At 43.8% G+C, this 17,212-nt stretch overlaps 1 protein-coding gene across 3 annotated transcripts in view; it reads right to left on the reverse strand.

Moving 5' to 3' along the window:
- Window positions 1-17,212, reverse strand: part of PPT2 (palmitoyl-protein thioesterase 2) — a 42,424-nt gene that overhangs the window by 21,339 nt on the left and 3,873 nt on the right. Inside the window, exon 1 of one of the 3 annotated variants that reach the window (XM_063122385.1) lies at window positions 5,140-5,188. The exons of 1 other annotated variant lie outside the window; for it this stretch is intronic. The gene's annotated coding sequence lies outside the window, so the exon portion shown is untranslated. Of the gene's footprint in view, window positions 1-2,696; window positions 2,721-5,139; window positions 5,189-17,212 lie in introns of those variants that run through there. One more of the 3 variants, XM_063122383.1, reaches the window with a different exon arrangement.

The following is a 17,212-nucleotide window of genomic DNA, read 5'->3' on the forward strand; positions in this document are numbered from 1 at the left end:
CTCTTCCAGACTGTTGTGCAGTGTCCCATCCCCATCCCCCCATTCTTAAAGATTGACCTGTCTCTCCTGAGGCTTAGTTACTGGCAATAAGACCTTTCAGTTACACTATGCTGGCATTTTTGGTATTTGGGCCCCACCCCCTTTTGCATTGGTCCACCCCATTTTGCCTTCAGCCCCGCCCACCACTTCTCTGACATTGAATTTGACCCTTTGGCTGAAAGCTATTGGACAGCCCTGAACTACAGACTCCAGGAGAGGAGACCACATGACTGAATGTGCCACCATCCCAAAACCAACTCCTCCCCCTAGAAAACTAGATTTCAGCGAGAAGGATTCTATTTTAACCTTCTCTCTGATACATTAGTTTTCTATCTCTGATACACTAGTCCCAGTACTGAGGAAAAGGTGGTAAAATAAAATAATAATAATAATAACAACAACAACAACAACAACAACAACAACAACAACAACAACTCACCTGAAACAATCTTGGAAAATGCAGATCATAAAATATACTAGGACAGAACAATTCATACCTTGCAACTGACCAGACATAATGGTCATAGACAAAAAAAGAAAACACACACACACCTCATCGACATAGCAATTATTATTATTATTATTATTGGCTTCCATGGCCAGTGGTGTATATTTTTTCTCTTTTCCTCTTCCTTTTCAACAACATTTTTGTCATTCAGTATTGCTATGTCTATTATTATTATTATTATTATTATTATTATTATTATTATTACCCGCCTCTCCGTTTGGATCAAGGCGGGGAACAAAGTATAAATACATAAAATTGATTTAAAACATAGTACACATTATTAAAACATCCTAAAAACACCCTAAAATTCCACTGGGTAGGCCTGCCAGAAGAGATCAGTCTTGATAGCTTTCTTAAAGTCAAAGAATTATGGCAACAGGAAAAGATCAAAATTATTCCATTAGTCACATCAGTCACTGGCATCACATGAAAAACTATACAGAAAACCTTCAGAAATTGGGCCTACCAAAATACATCCACACCAACATCCAGAGAACAGTCATAATTAAAACATGCTCAATTGTCAGGAAATTCCTGAATTTGTAAAAGACAGCATGACTTGGCAATGCCTGTCATGTTCGTCTAGAAAAACCGCCATGAGCGAGAGATGATGATGATGATTTATTTATTTATTTATTACATTTTTGTACCGCCCAGTAGCTGAAGTTCTCTGAGCGGTTCACAAAAATTAAAACCACAATAAAACAACCAACAGGTTAAAAGCACAAATACAAAGTACAGTATAAAAAGAACAGCCAAGATAAAACCATGCAGCAAAACTGATATAAGATTAAAATACAGAGTTAGAACAGTAAAATTTAAATTTAACTTAAAATTAAGTGTTAAAATACTGAGTGAATAAAAAGGTCTTCAGCTGGCGACGAAAGGAGTACCGTGTAGGTGCCAGGCGGACCTCTCTGGGGAGCTCATTCCACAACCGGGGTGCCACAGCGGAGAAAGCCCTCCTCCTAGTAGCCACCGGCCTCACTTCCTTTGGCAGGGGCTAACGGAGAAAGTCCCCTGTAGATGATCTTAAGGTCTGGGCAGGTACATATGGGAGGAGGCGTTCCTTCAAATAACCTGGCCCCAAACCGTTTAGGGCTTTAAATGTCAATACCAGCACTTTGAATCGGGCCCGGACCTGGACTGGCAGCCAATGAAGTTGTAAAAGGACTGGCTTAATGTGATCTCGCCAGCCAATCCCTGTTAGTAAACGGGCTGCCCTGTTTTGTGCCAGCTGAAGCTTCCAGACCGTTTTCAAAGGCAACCCCACGTATAACGCATTGCAGTAATGATGATAACTTTCTATGTGCATGGATTTATTTATTTATTTTAAGCAGGGAAGATGATTCAATCCTGAGACACTCCCACATGCAGCTTGAGGTGGTACAGTCCAGACACAAATTTACTACCTAGACTGCAAGTTAAACCAATGTTACTATGCTATACCAGTTCTCATGATTTCATGCATGCTATGCCTAGTCTAAAGACACTCCGGTAGTGACAGGAAATTGGGAAAAGTATTATTACTATTATTAACCAGGCATAATGTTAAACACATCATCATGAGTACATTAACTTTCATATGATTCAAGTAATGCATGGAGTAATTCAGGAGTAATTAGCACCTTCCACCTTTACTTCACTTGACCCCTCGGCCACCTGACCTAGGTGACTATTATTCCTGTTCAAACAAAGGCACTGAGATTTGGAGACCCTTTTTGGGTCGGTGGGTTCATTTGGAATTTTGAGAGCGTGTCATGGGTGCTTTCATAAAAAGGCTGTTATGGGCGTGGGAGGGGAGCTTGACCATTCATAAAAGGGCCTGGCCTGTCATAAAATACCCATTTCACAGATGGCAAACAAGCAAGTTCAAAAGAAAAGTAACTTGCTAAGTACAAGGCAGAGGTGGGGGTCTGAGCTCTAAAACACAAAACCACCTTTTTGAGCCCAATTAAAGGTGGCACTGGAGGGCAACACTTCACTTTGTAGATTGCCAGCCTCCTAGTTAATTTTTTTAAAAAAAAAACTGTTGAAGAAACAAAATAAAAATCAGGACAGGCAGGGAGCATGGTGGACACCAAGAGTGGTGGCTGTGAGCACACTGGTTCCCACGGACATCACGTTGCGGATCCTCTCTCAAAATCACCTGGTATCCAAAATCCAGGATGAGTTTGTCAAGGCCTGGACTCCATCCAATCCACGCTCCTATAAATAAGCAGGGTGTTTTTACAAATCAGCGCTGGAACAGAAGGATTAGTCTGTGACACAGGATGTAAGTACAGATCCTGCGGCATTCCATATGTGTACACTTCTAACCCCCTCTGGAATGCAGAATCCAAGCCAGCGTGATCAGATAGCAATTTAATAATGATCAAATGCACACTGGTGGTGGTGGTTGCATTTATATCCCGCCTTTTCCCCTCCAAGGAACCCAAGGCAGTACACATAATCCTCCTCCTCTCCATTATATCCTCACAACAACAACCCTGTGAGGTGGGTTGGGCTGAAAGACTATGACTGGCCCAAAGTCACCCAGTGGATTTCCATGGCCGAGAACCCCGATCACCCAACTCCCAGTCCAACACTTTATCCACTACACCACACTGGTGGGTGCCTAGTTCAGATACCCAGGTGGCTCTGTATTTCCACATGCATCACAACGAAGCTAGGATCTCGTTATAAATCCAAATGTCTTCTCTGCCCCTTTCTTCCAAACTGGCTTATATTGGCCCTGTTCAGACAACATTCGAAACCATGATGGTTAAGCATTTTGAGCTAAACGTTATGGTTTAGTGTGTTGTGTGAACCATCCCTAACACTGGTGGCTACATAACCACAGTTTAAACACTCTCACTAACCACTTGCTGCAAAAGGATTAGTGACCTAACCATAGTTTAGCATGTTCTCTGAACAGGCTGTTCACCTTGTTAAATAGCTCTTCCCTGGAGGCTAAGATTAGAGTATGGCGACAGGGTATGCCAGAAGGCCTGCCACACACATAAGAATCAAGAACACGTCAGCAAAACAGGCAGAACAGTGAGAGACACATTCCAAGCCATGCACATGGAAGCCAAGTATCTCCCATCTTGTAACTGTGCATTTGGTTTCTATTTCCTAATGTAGAACTTGGCATTTATCCCTATTAAATTTCATTCTGTTGTTTTCAGCCCAGCACTCCAGCCTATCAAGATCACTTTGAAGTTTGTTTCTGTCTTCCAGGGTATTAGCTATCCCTCCCAATTTGGTGTCCTCTGCAAATTTGATCAGCGTTCCCTGCACCTCCTCGTCCAAATCATTAATAAAAATGTTGAAGAGCACTGGGCCCAGGACTGAGCCCTGCGGCACCCCACTCGTTGCCTCTCCCCAGTTTGAGAAGGTTCCATTGATAAGTACTCTTTGTGTCCGATTCTGTAGCCAACTGTGAATCCACCTAATAGTTGTTCCATCTAGCCCACTTTTAGCTAGTTTGTTAATCAGAATGTCATGGGGCACTTTGTCAAAAGCTTTGCTGAAGTCAAGATATATGACATCCACAGCATTCCCACAGACCACAAGGGAGGTTACCCGATCAAAAAATGAGTTCAAATTAGTCTGACAGGATTTGTTCCTGACAAATCCATGTTGGCTTCTAGTAATCACTGCATTGATTTCAAGGTGTTTACAGATTGACTTCTTTATAATCTGCTCCAGAATTTTCCCAGGGATGGATGTCAGACTGACTGGTCTGTAGTTCCCAGGTTCCTCCTTTTTGCCCTTTTTGAAGATAGGGACAACGTTAGCCCTCCTCCAGTCGTCCGGCACCTCACCCGTCTTCCATGATTTTGCAAAGATAATAGACAAAGGTTCTGAGAGTTCTTCCGCTAGCTCCTTCATTACTCTAGGATGCAGTTCATCAGGCCCTGGAGATTTGAACTCACTCAAGGAAATTAGGTTTTCTTTGACCATTTGTTTATCAATCTCAAACTGCAATCCTGCCCCCTCAACTTCTGCTTCACTTTTTCCAGGGGGGTCATAGACCCGCTTTTGGGAGAAGACCGAGGCAAAGTAGGAATTGAGCACTTCAGCATTTTCTTTGTCGTCTGTTATCAATTTGCCATCCTCATTAAGCAGTTGAACCACCATTACTTTCCTCTGTCTTTTACTACTCATGTATCTGAAGAAAGCCTTTTTATTGCTTTTAGCATCCCTTGCTAATCTCAGCTCATTCACAGCTTTAGTCCTTTCTGACGCCATTTGTGCTTCCTGACGCCCTCCATTTGTGCTGCCCTACAACTCCCATAATCCCCGACCAACAGGGTCCAGGGCCAGGCTGGCTAGGGACAATGGGAGTTATAGTCCAACACATCTGGTGGGATCAAGGTGAGGGAAGATTGGCCTAAGCAAACTTGAGAGATCCAGCACCCTTCATATGATTAGCCATTTAAGCACTGTCATGCTTCCACTGGAAGCAGAAGAGTCTCTCAGGTAGCTCCAGAGTTATAAACAACACCCCACAGTGGACTGATCAGATTGCCTTGCCTCGTGTGTGGGTGGAAGGAGGCAGACAGATCAGATCAGAGTCCAGCCCTTAGTTACCTCAGAAGTCTTACCTGGCTCAAGCCTGTGTGGATGACACACTCCCAACTCTGGACTGCTTGCTTGGAGAGGCCTAGAGCTCTACATGCCACATGCTTCTCATCTCCTATGATTAAGAGGCCTTCCCCTGGTCTCACCCATGCCCTTCAGCCAATAGCAATGCAGAGGGGCAGAGACAGGAACGCCCTAAGATGAACTGGGGAGGGTGGAGCTCCCGAAATGAATTTTCTAGATCTCCTGACCTACTGATGGTAAAGGCTAGCACAAACTAACACTTGCACATCAATTATACTTGCTAGTGCAAATGGGTTTCTTGAGAAACCCACTTCACTAGCAAGTACTGATGACAGTATACAAGCTTTGATTAATGCTAGTGCACCTTAGGAACAAAGGAAACTGCCTTATACTGAGTTAGACCATTGATCCATCTAGCTTAGTATTGTCGACACTGACTGGCAGCAACTCTGCAAGGTTTCAGGCAGGATTCGTTCCTTGCCCTACCTAGAAAAGCTGGGGATTGAACCTGGAACCTTCTGCTTGCAAAGCATGTGCTCTATCACACTGAGCTATGGCCCCTCCCATCAATAGCGCTAGCACTGGGACACCACTGGATCTTTCCCTATTGAGAAGAGCCATGATGGATCAGACCAAGGGTCCATCTAGTCCAGCACTCTGTTCACACAGTGGCCAAAAAGCTGTCAACCAGGGACACAGTGGAATAGATAGCCCAGGATAGGGCTATCAATAGCCATAAAAGGCAAGTCCCAGAGTATCATCTGAAATCCCCTAAAACAGCCTACTAATTAGTTTCCAGGTGAAGTATAAAGTGTTGGTTATCAGCTTTAAAGCCCTACATGGTTTGGGTCCAGGCTACCTGTGGGATCGCCTTCTCCTGTACAATCCACCCCACACACTCAGGTCCTCTGGGAAGAATCTAGTTCAGTCAGTCAAAGTTAGGCTGATGGGTATTACCCAGAGGACTGTCTCTTCTGCTGTTCCCAGACTGTGGAATGACCTGCTGGAGGAGACTTGTCAACTTGACAGTCTATTAGCATTCAAGAAAGCTGTCAAGACTGATCTCTTCCGGCAGGCCTATCCAGTGGAATTTTAGGATGTTTTTAGAATGTTTTTAGGATGTTTTAACAATGTATATTGTGTTTTAATTCAGTTTTATGTATTTTATATTTACTGTTGTTCCCCGCCTCAATCAGAATGGAGAGGAGGGTAAGAAATAATAATAATTATTATTATTATTATTATTATTATTATTATTATTATTATTATTATTATGTCAAGCCAGTGTCTGGATGAAAAGATTAGTTGGAAATCCCCATGAATGCTTTGATTTCCACAGAAGAAAGCTGGGATAGAAATGTCCCACACACACACACACACACACACACACAAGAATGGAATCATCACGTTCAGAGGCAGGATGGCTCTCTGAACACCAGATGCTAGGACATGCAACAGTGTTATCACATCTTGCTTTGCCTTGCCACCACTGGAAATGGTGGTGAGGCAAAGCGTTGGACGAGACAGGTTCTTGGGATTGATCCAGCAAGGCAATTTCTTGTATTTTTATTATTAAACTTCAAATGAATAATGAATCACAAGCAACAGAGTCACTGAATGGATTGAAGTGACGTGTCTTCCCTGCCAACATATTGCTTGCAGGTCGCAAGAGGTCTCTTGATGAGCTGCTCCTCTTGCCCCACAGGTATGGTGACTGTTCCATAGGAACATCGGGAGCTGCTTTATACGGAGCCAGGTCATCATTGGTATATCTGGTGCACAGACTTGTCTACTCCTGGGGTCTCTAATATGGTGCCCGTGGGCGCAAATGCGCACAGATGCCTTTCTTCATGCCTGATATGCTCCAAGACCCTCCAGATTTTTATTTTAGTGAGCATGTTTAAACCGTGGTTGTTATTATTATTTATTATTACTATTATATTACATATTTATACCTCCCCATAGCAGAAGCTCTCTGGGCGGTTTACAAAGGTTAAAACACTGAACATTAAAAACCAATATACAAAATTTAAATCCATAAAAAGCATAAAAACAGATTAGATACAATGTCCATTTAAAACAGCTATCATGGTTAGGAATGATTCAGATGACACGCTAAGCCATCATGTTTAGCTCAAAACTCTTAACCATCATGGTTTAGTGTGTTGTTTGAACTAGGGCTGTGCACACACCCCCGAACTGCTTCGTATCCTGATCCAGACCTTCCAGGTTGGGCCCGAACTGGTCGATTCGGATGCCATTTTGCCCCCCCCCACTTACCTGCCTCCATGCTGAGGCAGGTAAGTGGGGAAGGGGGAGCAAAATGGCGCCCCAATAAGCCCCCCTCGCCCCCTTACCTGACTCTGCCGTCCACTGCCACACAGACCGCGACAGTGGCGGACGGCGGAGCCAGGTAAGCCCCCCTCCCCCCCTACCTGGCTCCGCCACTATCACCACATAGACGGTGGCAGACGACGGAGCCAGGTAAGCCCCCCTGCCCCCTCCCCCACTTACCTGGCTGTGCCGTGGTCCATGTGGCGGAGGCTTCAACTGCCGCTGACACCTAAGGCTGGAAATAGGCCATGGCCTACTTCCAGCCTTAGGCATCAGCGGCAGTCAAAGCCGCCGCACAAACCGCAGCCGTGGCGGCAGACAGCAGAGCCAGGTAAGCCCCACCTCCCCACTTACCTGGCTCCGAAGCTTCGGAATGGTCCGAATCGATTCAGGCCATTCCGAACCGTCTCTTTATTCCGACTTCGTCTCTTTATTCCAGTGGATCGTTTTTATGTTCTTCAGCAGGAATTCTTGTCTTAAGAACATAAGAAAAGCCATCCTGGATCACACCAAGGGTCAGTCTAGTCCAGCATTCTGTTCACACTCTGCCCAACCAGCTGTTTGACCAGGAACCCACAAATAGGACAAGGGTGCAACAACATCCTCCCGCCCATGTTCCCCAGCAACTGATGTATATAGACTTAGTGCCTCTGATACTGGAGGTAACACATAGCCATCAGGACTAGTAGCCATCCATAGCCTTCTTCTCCAAGAATTTATCCAACCCCTTTTAAAGCCATCCAAGCTGGTGGCCATCACTACATCCTGTGGTAGTGAATTCCATAGTTTAACTATGTGCTGTGTGAAGAAGTCCTTCCTATTATCTGTCCTGAATCTCCCACCAATCAGCTTCATGGGGTGACCCCACTGGGTTCTAGTATTATGGAGGAGGAGAAAAATGTCTCCCTCTCTACATTCTCTGGTCTCCTCTTAGCTTCTTTTTTCCAAACTAAACAATCCCAGCTGTCGTAACTTCCATCATAGGGGAGATGCTCCAGTCTCTTGAGCATTTTAGTTGCCCTTTACTGAACTTTTTCCAGCTCCAGAATATTGGAACTGGGGAACAAGGATGGGATGCTGCTGTTACACCGTGACCTGCTTGTGGGTTCCTGGTCGACAGCTACATCTGATCCAGCAGGGCTCTTCTTATGGTCTTAAGAACTGTACACAGTATTCTAAGTAATCTATACTATAGATTTGTATAAAGGCAGTATGATACTGGCAGTCCTTTTCCCAATTATGCCTAACATAGGATGATTTGCCTTCTTTATAGCGGCTGCACACAGCTCACCTAGTTACAGTCTTTACCACTACAAAAAGATGTTTTACGTTTCTATTTCAATTATATTAATAATGTTCAAATTTGGATCTACGCTTATACAAAATTCACCTATGGATGATTTAAGTGTCCCTTTTCTTTTCTGTCCTCTTTTTCTGGAAATGTATATGTGGCTATGCCAATTATTAGCCAGCTTGCCAAGACACCTGAGCCATGTTTCAGCTATTTTGTGGAAAGCATCCACGATCAAGAGGGAGAAGCGGGTAAGAAACGAATTTGTTGTTGTTGTTGTTGTTGTTATTGTGAGGACTGTGTTCCCAGGAACACAAGAGCATGTAGCCAGCTGTCTAGCACCAGTACCATAATGGATATGTAATACAGGATGGCCCTGATGTAGCACGGCTGCTTATGAATTGCCAATGTGGCATAGTGGCTAGAGTGTTGGACTGGGAGTCGGGAGATCCGGGTTCTAGTCCCCACTCAGCCATGGAAGCTGACTGGGTGACTTTGGGCCAGTCACAGACTCTCAGTCCAACCTACCTCACAGGGTTGTTGTTGTGAGGATAAAAATGGAGAGGAGGAGGATTATGTACACTGCCTTGAGTTCCTTGAAGGAAAAAAGGCGGGATATAAACGCAATAAATAAATAAAATAGGGGACATGCAGCATCACCCCAAAAGAGGGCAAAAGACAACACCAATTCGCATCAAAATTGCATATGCTAGTTTTAGAAATAATTTGAGTTTATAATAATTTTGATAATTTTAATTTTTAAAACGATTAGAAATTATTATAATTTAACCAGATCTCACCATAGCGTGGAAGACTCTGAACAAGTGACCCGAGTGCATGTTTGTTCAGTCTGTTATCCAGGTGCTGCTAATAATGGCCAAAACTTCTTATAGTTTGGTTTTAAACTGGAAATGGACAAAATAGCCTTTCAAAGAGAAGACAACCTTCTATAAAAGAGGACAGTGGCCACCCCACTTAAAGAGACCAAAATTCTCATAATACTGGCTCCTGTGACACAAAGAAAAGGCTCCAATTGCATGCCTCCTCTATTTTCATGGTATCCTAACTAGAAACCACCCAAACGGCTTATTGATTGATTGATTGATTGATTGCATTTATATCCTGCCTTAGCTGTTAGTCTAGCAGTACAAACGTTGGCCATGTGGGCAATTTATTTAGAGAAAAATAATGAGAAGTTGTATTTTCCTTTGTATATCCAATATAAATAGAACATGGGTGAAATCCAGTGGAGGTTGGTGACTCTGACGTCAGTGGAGCAGTGAACCTGTTCCAGGTTTCAGTCAGAACCACTACGAGGGAAGGTTACATCAACTGGGATTGTTTAGCTTGGAAAAAAGGAGGCTAAGAAGTGTACAAAATTATGCATGGTGTGGAGAATGAAGATAGGGAGACATTTTTCTCCCTCTCTCAAAATAACCAGAACCCGGGGTCATCCCATGAAGCTGATTGGTGGGAGATCCAGGACAAATAAAAGGAAGGACTTCTTCACACAGCACATAGTTAAATTATGGAACTCACTACCACAAGATGTAGTGATGGCCACCAATCTGGATGGCTTCAAAAGGGGTTTGGATAAATTCCTGGAGGCAAAGGCTATCAATGGCTACTAGCCCTGATGGTTGTGTGCTATCTTCAGTATTCGAGGCAACAAGCCTGTGTGCACCAGTTGCTGAGGAACATGGGTGGGAGGCTGCTGTTGCACCATGTTCTGCTTGTTCATCCCTGGCCGATGGCTGGTTGGCCACTCTGCGAACAGAGTCCTGGACTAGTTGAACCCTTGGTCTGATCCAGCATGGCACTTCTTAAGTTCTTAACTCTAAAATTAAAGTCTGCTGCAGTTTGCAGCTTGAAGAGGAGAAGCAACTTAGCTCTCTGAGAAGCCATTGAGCAACACTGACTAACTGCGATTGGTCTGTTTGAATTGCAACCTTTGCTCCTCCCCTCTCTTTCAGGTACTTCAAGCCTCCAGTTTGCTGGAGGCGCGAGCCTTCGGCGCGAAGCCGGTCAAGCGGATCTTCTACTCCGGAGGAAAAACCCCAGCCACGGTCCGGTCGCTGCCACTTTCTGATTCAGGTCACGATCTTCTCATTGTCTCCTCTCAGTTCTTTTCTCCTCTTATCTGTTCCTTATGGCTCGTTCCAATCTCGTCTCTCCTAACTTAGTTCCTATCCGGTGTCTCCCCTCTTCTCAGCTGCCTTTTTCGTGTTCCTTATGGAACTGTCGCTCTGTTGCTTCTAAGGCCCCTGTCATCCAGGACTTGTTTATCTCTAGGTCTCTCCACCTCCTTGCTCTTACTGAAACCTGGCTTCCTGCCCATGATACTGCCATCTCTGCTGCCCTCTCTCTTGGAGGACTTCTTTCTCTCACACTAGTCGCCCAGAGGGTCGGGGTGGTGGTGTGGGTCTTTTATTATCTAGTTTGTGCCAGTTCCAGCCTCTTTCCATTCCACCTTCACATTGCTTCTCCTCCTTTGAGGTACATGTGGTGAGGCTCTTCGCTCCACTGCGACTGCGGGTTGCAGTTCTGTACCGCCCCCCAGGCTCGTCCTCAAAATTTATCTCTGATTTTGATTCGTGGCTGTCCTTTTTCCTCTCTGATAACTGTCCTACTCTTCTCTTGGGTGATTTCAATATTCATGTGGATGACCCTCAAGATGCTGCAGCTCTACGATTTCACTCATTATCTTCCTCTTATGATCTTAAGCTTTGGTCTGATGCACCCACACATTTCCTTGGACACTGTCTGGATCTTGTTCTCACTCGGAATTGCTCTGTGTTGGACTTTTCTACTGCTCACTTTCCGCTGTCAGATCATCACCTAGTTTCTTTCAATATTACTCATAATCCTCCTCCTTCACGTCCCGCTTCTCGCTCTTGTCGTGACTTGCAATCTATCAATTATGAGGCTTTTTCCCAGTCTCTAGCCTCCTCCCTTCCTTCTGTCTGTTCGGCTGTCTCCTTGGACTCAGCTGTCTCCTTCTTTAATTCCTCCTTATCTTCAACTCTTGATAATCTTGCTCCATCTACAACTCGGATAGTTCGCCCTTCTCAACCCCAACCGTGGCTCACCTCTTCCCTCCGCTACCTTCGCTCTTGTTCCCGGGCAGCTGAACGCCTTTGGCGTAAGAGCAGGGACCGGGCAGACTTTGTCCATTACAAATTTGTACTCTCCTCTTTCTCTTCTGCCATTTCACTGGCCAAACAGCAGTACTACTCAACGCTGATCCAGTCAAATGCTAGGCATCCTCAGCGGCTCTTTGCATCCTTCAATTCTCTTCTGAAGCCTAATCCGCCATCTCTCCCCGCCTCTCTGTCTGCTAATAACTTTGCCTCTTTTTTCAATGCTAAAATCCAAACTATCCGCTCTGATCTGGCCAGCTCTGCGCCTCTTCCAGTTCCTGTTCCTCATCTGTCAGCTCCTCCTGCAAATTTCTCTGCGTTTCCTTCGGTCTCTGCGGATGAACTGTCTACAATACTGCGCTCTTCGAAGCCTTCCACTTGTTCTCGTGATCCGATTCCTTCTCGCGTCTTTATTAATCTTATTCCTGCTATCCTCCCTTCCTTACTACATATTATTAATCTTTCTCTGTCCTCTGGTTCATTTCCTTCTGCTTTTAAACATGCTACAGTCTCTCCCATTCTCAAGAAACCTACTCTTGATAGGCTATCTCTGTCTAACTACCGACCTGTCTCTTTGTTGCCGTTTGTTTCAAAGATCCTGGAGCGTGCGGTCTACTCTCGCTGTCTTGACTTTCTTTCTAGTAACTCTGCTTTGGATCCATTTCAATCTGGATTCCGTCCTCTGCATTCCACCGAAACAGCCCTTACTAAGATCACCAATGATCTCCTTACTGCCAAGTCTAAAGGCCATTATTCCGTTCTTATTCTCCTTGATCTAACTGCAGCCTTTGACACGGTTGATCATGATCTTCTCTTAGATTCCCTTCATGACCTTGGATTTTGTGGCTCTGTCTATAACTGGTTTGCCTCCTATCTAGCAGGTCGCTCTTTCAGCGTGTTGGCTAATGGCAGCTTGTCTTCCTCCTTTCCCCTTTCAGTAGGGGTTCCGCAAGGCTCGGTGCTTGGCCCGTTGTTGTTTTCCTTATACATGTTGCCCTTGGGCAAGCTTATTCAGTCTCATGGCCTCCAATATCATCTGTACGCCGATGATACACAACTATATCTGTCATCTCCGGAACTTTCTCCTGATGTTCACGATCGTATCTCGGCATGTCTTTCAGATATCTCAGCTTGGCTGCTTCATCGTCGCTTGAAACTTAACATGGCAAAGACTGAATTACTTGTTTTTCCTCCTAAACCTTCTCCTCATCTCTCATTCTCTCTTACTGTCAATGATGTTACGCTTACTCCGGTCAAGGAAGCTCGTAGCCTTGGCTTTATCTTCGACTCCTCACTCTCCTTTATTCCTCATATTGAAGCAGTAGCTAAATCTTGTCGATTTTTCCTGTATAATATTGCCAGGATTCGATCATTTTTGTCTGCCTCTTCTGCCAAAACGCTTGTTCATGCACTGGTCATTTCACGGTTGGACTACTGCAACCTTCTTCTCTCTGGCCTTCCTTCTTCTCACATCAGTCCGTTGGTTTCTGTTCACCACTCTGCCGCAAAGATCATCTTCTTGGCTCGCCGCTCCGACCGTGTTACTCCGCTTCTGAAATCTCTTCATTGGCTTCCAATTCACTTCAGAATCCAATATAAACTTCTCCTGTTAACCTTCAAAGCTTTTCACGGTCTAGCTCCTTCCTATCTCTCCTCTCTCATCTCACACTATCGCCCCGCTCGTGCTCTTCGCTCCTCTGATGCCATGTTTCTCACCTGCCCAAGGGCCTCTACTTCCCTTGCTCGGCTTCGTCCATTTTCTTCTGCTGCCCCTTACGCCTGGAACGCTCTTCCAGAACATTTGAGAACTACAAGTTCAACCGCAGCTTTTAAAGCTCAACTAAAAACTTTTCTTTTTCCTAAAGCTTTTAAAACTTGATGTTGTGCGGACTTTATACTGTTACTTTCTACTGTTAGTTTTACCCTACCCTGTGCCTGCTTACCCTACCCTGTACCTGTTTGCATTCTCTTCCCCTCCTTATTGTTTTACTATGATTTTATTAGATTGTAAGCCTATGCGGCAGGGTCTTGCTATTTACTGCTTTACTCTGTACAGCACCATGTACATTGATGGTGCTATATAAATAAATAATAATAATAATAATAATAATAAAGGATCTGTCCAAGGTGTGGAAGCCCCTTTAGAGTTCTGACTGAAACCTGGAATGGACTCACTGCCCCACTGACATCAGAGCCACCAGCCTCCAATGGTGAAATCCAATTACACCCTAACTTCTGATGAAGATTTCCATCAGCAGAACAAGGAGGGGGCAATTCCCTTTCCCCACCCACATTTCCCTAAAATCTGCTCCACAGGGTTGGGGGACCCTCAGAGCAGATCTTAGGAAAGGGAAATGCCACTTTACGAGCGCATGTCCGCTTACGCAATGTTGGATGTCATCTGATGTTTCTATGTGGTCAAACTGATGGGTTTTAATAATATTTTAAATAATGTATATTTTCATGTTTTATGATTTTTTTGCAAGCTGCTTTCAGAGAGTTTAGACCGTAACGCTGGATAGAAATCTATCAAATAATAATAAAAAATACAATATGTAGGAAATGCAAAAAACTGGAGGAGGGAATGACAGAAATGGAAGAGCAAGGAGTATCAACAACATAAAAATAATGTCCTTAGGTAATTACTAAATGTTCTGATCTCATATCTTCCATTATTTATTCATTAACATATTTTTATCCTGCACCTTCCATTTCATCCTAATGGGACTTTTAGGTTTTCTAAAATCATACAATATCAGAAAACACAACACACACACACACCTATATGAACAACCTAAAGTGCAATCCTATATATGCAAGCCCTATTCCCTTCAATGGGGTAAGTGTGCATAGGATTGAAGCCTCAAACACGAAGAAACAAATCAGCAGACAGAACTAAAAAAACAGGAACATAAACTTGAGACCGTGTAATCAAAGCAATGAGTCAAAGAATACAATTACAATTGGAACAAGTCAAAGAATACAATAAAAAAAATTTAATAGGAGGATGTGATCCTACCTGCGTATTCATTAGCACCATAGCACCACAACCGTGAAACCTAGAACTTGGCAGGCATACTAAAGACACCATGGGAGTGTGCACCTCAAGGTTATTTTGTTCTTTTAAACAAATGAGTAATTTTAATTAATGTTAATGTGTCCATGTGGTTGAAACCTGCAGTAACATCTTTGGTCACTAGGAGCGGGGTGGATAAAAATCAATGGGTTTTTTTTACAAAAAAAACGGATTTTTTTATTTAAATCGGATTTTTTTAGTAAAATGCTTTTTGAGGAAAAATCTATCTAAAGATAGTTTTCTATTTAAGATACATTATAGTCCAAAGATTATTCATCATGAAATAAGGATTCGTTTTTAATTATGTAGCATGAGGCTGCATATTCATGCAATGTTTTATTTTTTTGGTAAATGAATTCCATTAATCCATTCGCAATGTCATGCTCTTCCTGAGGTTTCGGTAAGATTATTGGGCAATTTTTCTATCTAGAAGATATGATCACAGATGCTTGGTTTTACAACTGTGATTTTGTGTCTGCAGAGATCACAATCCCATTGTACCTTTGCAAATCTATGTACACAGAATCAACCCCTTACCTCTTAAGTGCTAAGTTTCAAAAAATTCAATGAACAGAGTGCACTTTGGGGGGGGGGGAGTTACATGATTAAATCGAGTCTTTCTGAGTAGTGATTTAAATCATGATTTAAATCAAACTGATTTAAATCAAATCCACCCTGACTAGGGGCAGACCTCCCTAATAACACGCCTTTACAGGCAATACAGATTGAACCCAGGGGAGGTTAGGCGGCCGAGGGCCTGTTTAATACACCTGCGCTGTCCCTTCCCAATGCTGTGGGGTGGCCCTCCTCAGGAGAAAGGAGGAGAAAGACCTCTCCTTCAGTGGGTTAAAGGGGGGGCATCATGGCAGGGTGTGTGCCAAGAGGTGCCAAAGGACATGGCTTTACTCAGACAGGGCAGCCACAACTCTGAGAGCTGTGTAAGTTGGCTCAAAGGCTTCACTGTATCAAACTATGGGCTGTTCCAATGTGTGTTAATAACAAAGGTTAAAGCAGTAGAGATTTAAACAAGGTTTCAACTCTTTAGCAGCAAAATCCTTTACATATCTCCTGTGAAGCCCCATTCATTTCAAGGGGGCCTAGTCACAAGTAAGTGGGTATAAGATTGCAGCCTCAATATATTGGCAAAAGCGTCTTATCAAGGTGCACTTACATGGAAGTAAGCCCCACTGAACTCAGCAGGGGTCACTTTTGAGTAGTAGACACGCATAGGATTACACTGTTACCGCTACACCGAGCTGCATCCAAGGAAGTAACTAGCTGGATCTCATGACACATAGCATTCAACTGACTGCGTGCCACTGCAGAGAAGGCCCTGTTATCCATCCACACCTCAAATGGTAAGGAGACAAGAAACCTCTCCCCACAACCAACCCTAATGGGGCAATCCTCCAGACACACAGGTCCACTTAGGTCAGAAGAAGCACAGGAAATCGTACCCAGAAACAAAGTGGGGTTATGTTTCTCCCCTTTGCACACATTTTCACTACCACAAGCCATGTATGTAATTCATTAATTAAATTTCTGTACCGCCCAATAGCTGCAAGGTTCAGAAATGTTAAAAACACACACCATACAATACGACATAATAATGCAGAATATCAAAACTTTAAAAAGTTTACAGCTACAAGATAAAACCAAAGTAAAAGCCAGCAGCGGTGCAAAGATCTAAAAATACAACAACACAATTAAAAACAACAAAAATCTGATAGACTATGTGCATTGTATATTGTACAGTGTGGTATAGTGGCTAAAGTGTCAGACTGGGAGCCGGGAGATCCAGGTTCTAGATGCCACTCAGCCATGGAAACCCACTGGGTGACTTCGGGCCAGTCACAGACTCTCAGCCCAACCTACCCCACAGGGTTGTTGTTGTGAGGATAAAATGGAGAGGAGGAGGATTATGTAAGCCACCTTGGATTCCTTGGAGGAAAAAGGAGGCATATAAATACAATAATAATGATGATGATGATGATAATGACGACGATCAGCCACAGTCCTCCTCTCCAAAATTAGTGGCATTTCAACACGCACCTTTTCGCCTGAAGTGTGTCTATCCTCCTGCACTGAAATATTAAACCTGGCTCAGCAGAGGGCTCTCATGACAGTAAACAGGCAAGATGCAAAACAACATGCCCAACAGATAGAATATAACCAATGAACCGCCCACACTGAGTCATAAGCAAGAGTGGTCTTGTAGGTAATGGCACCCA

This window comes from Elgaria multicarinata, chromosome 3 (assembly GCF_023053635.1).
Source record: "Elgaria multicarinata webbii isolate HBS135686 ecotype San Diego chromosome 3, rElgMul1.1.pri, whole genome shotgun sequence".
In the NCBI taxonomy this organism is placed as follows: Eukaryota; Metazoa; Chordata; class Lepidosauria; order Squamata; family Anguidae; genus Elgaria; species Elgaria multicarinata.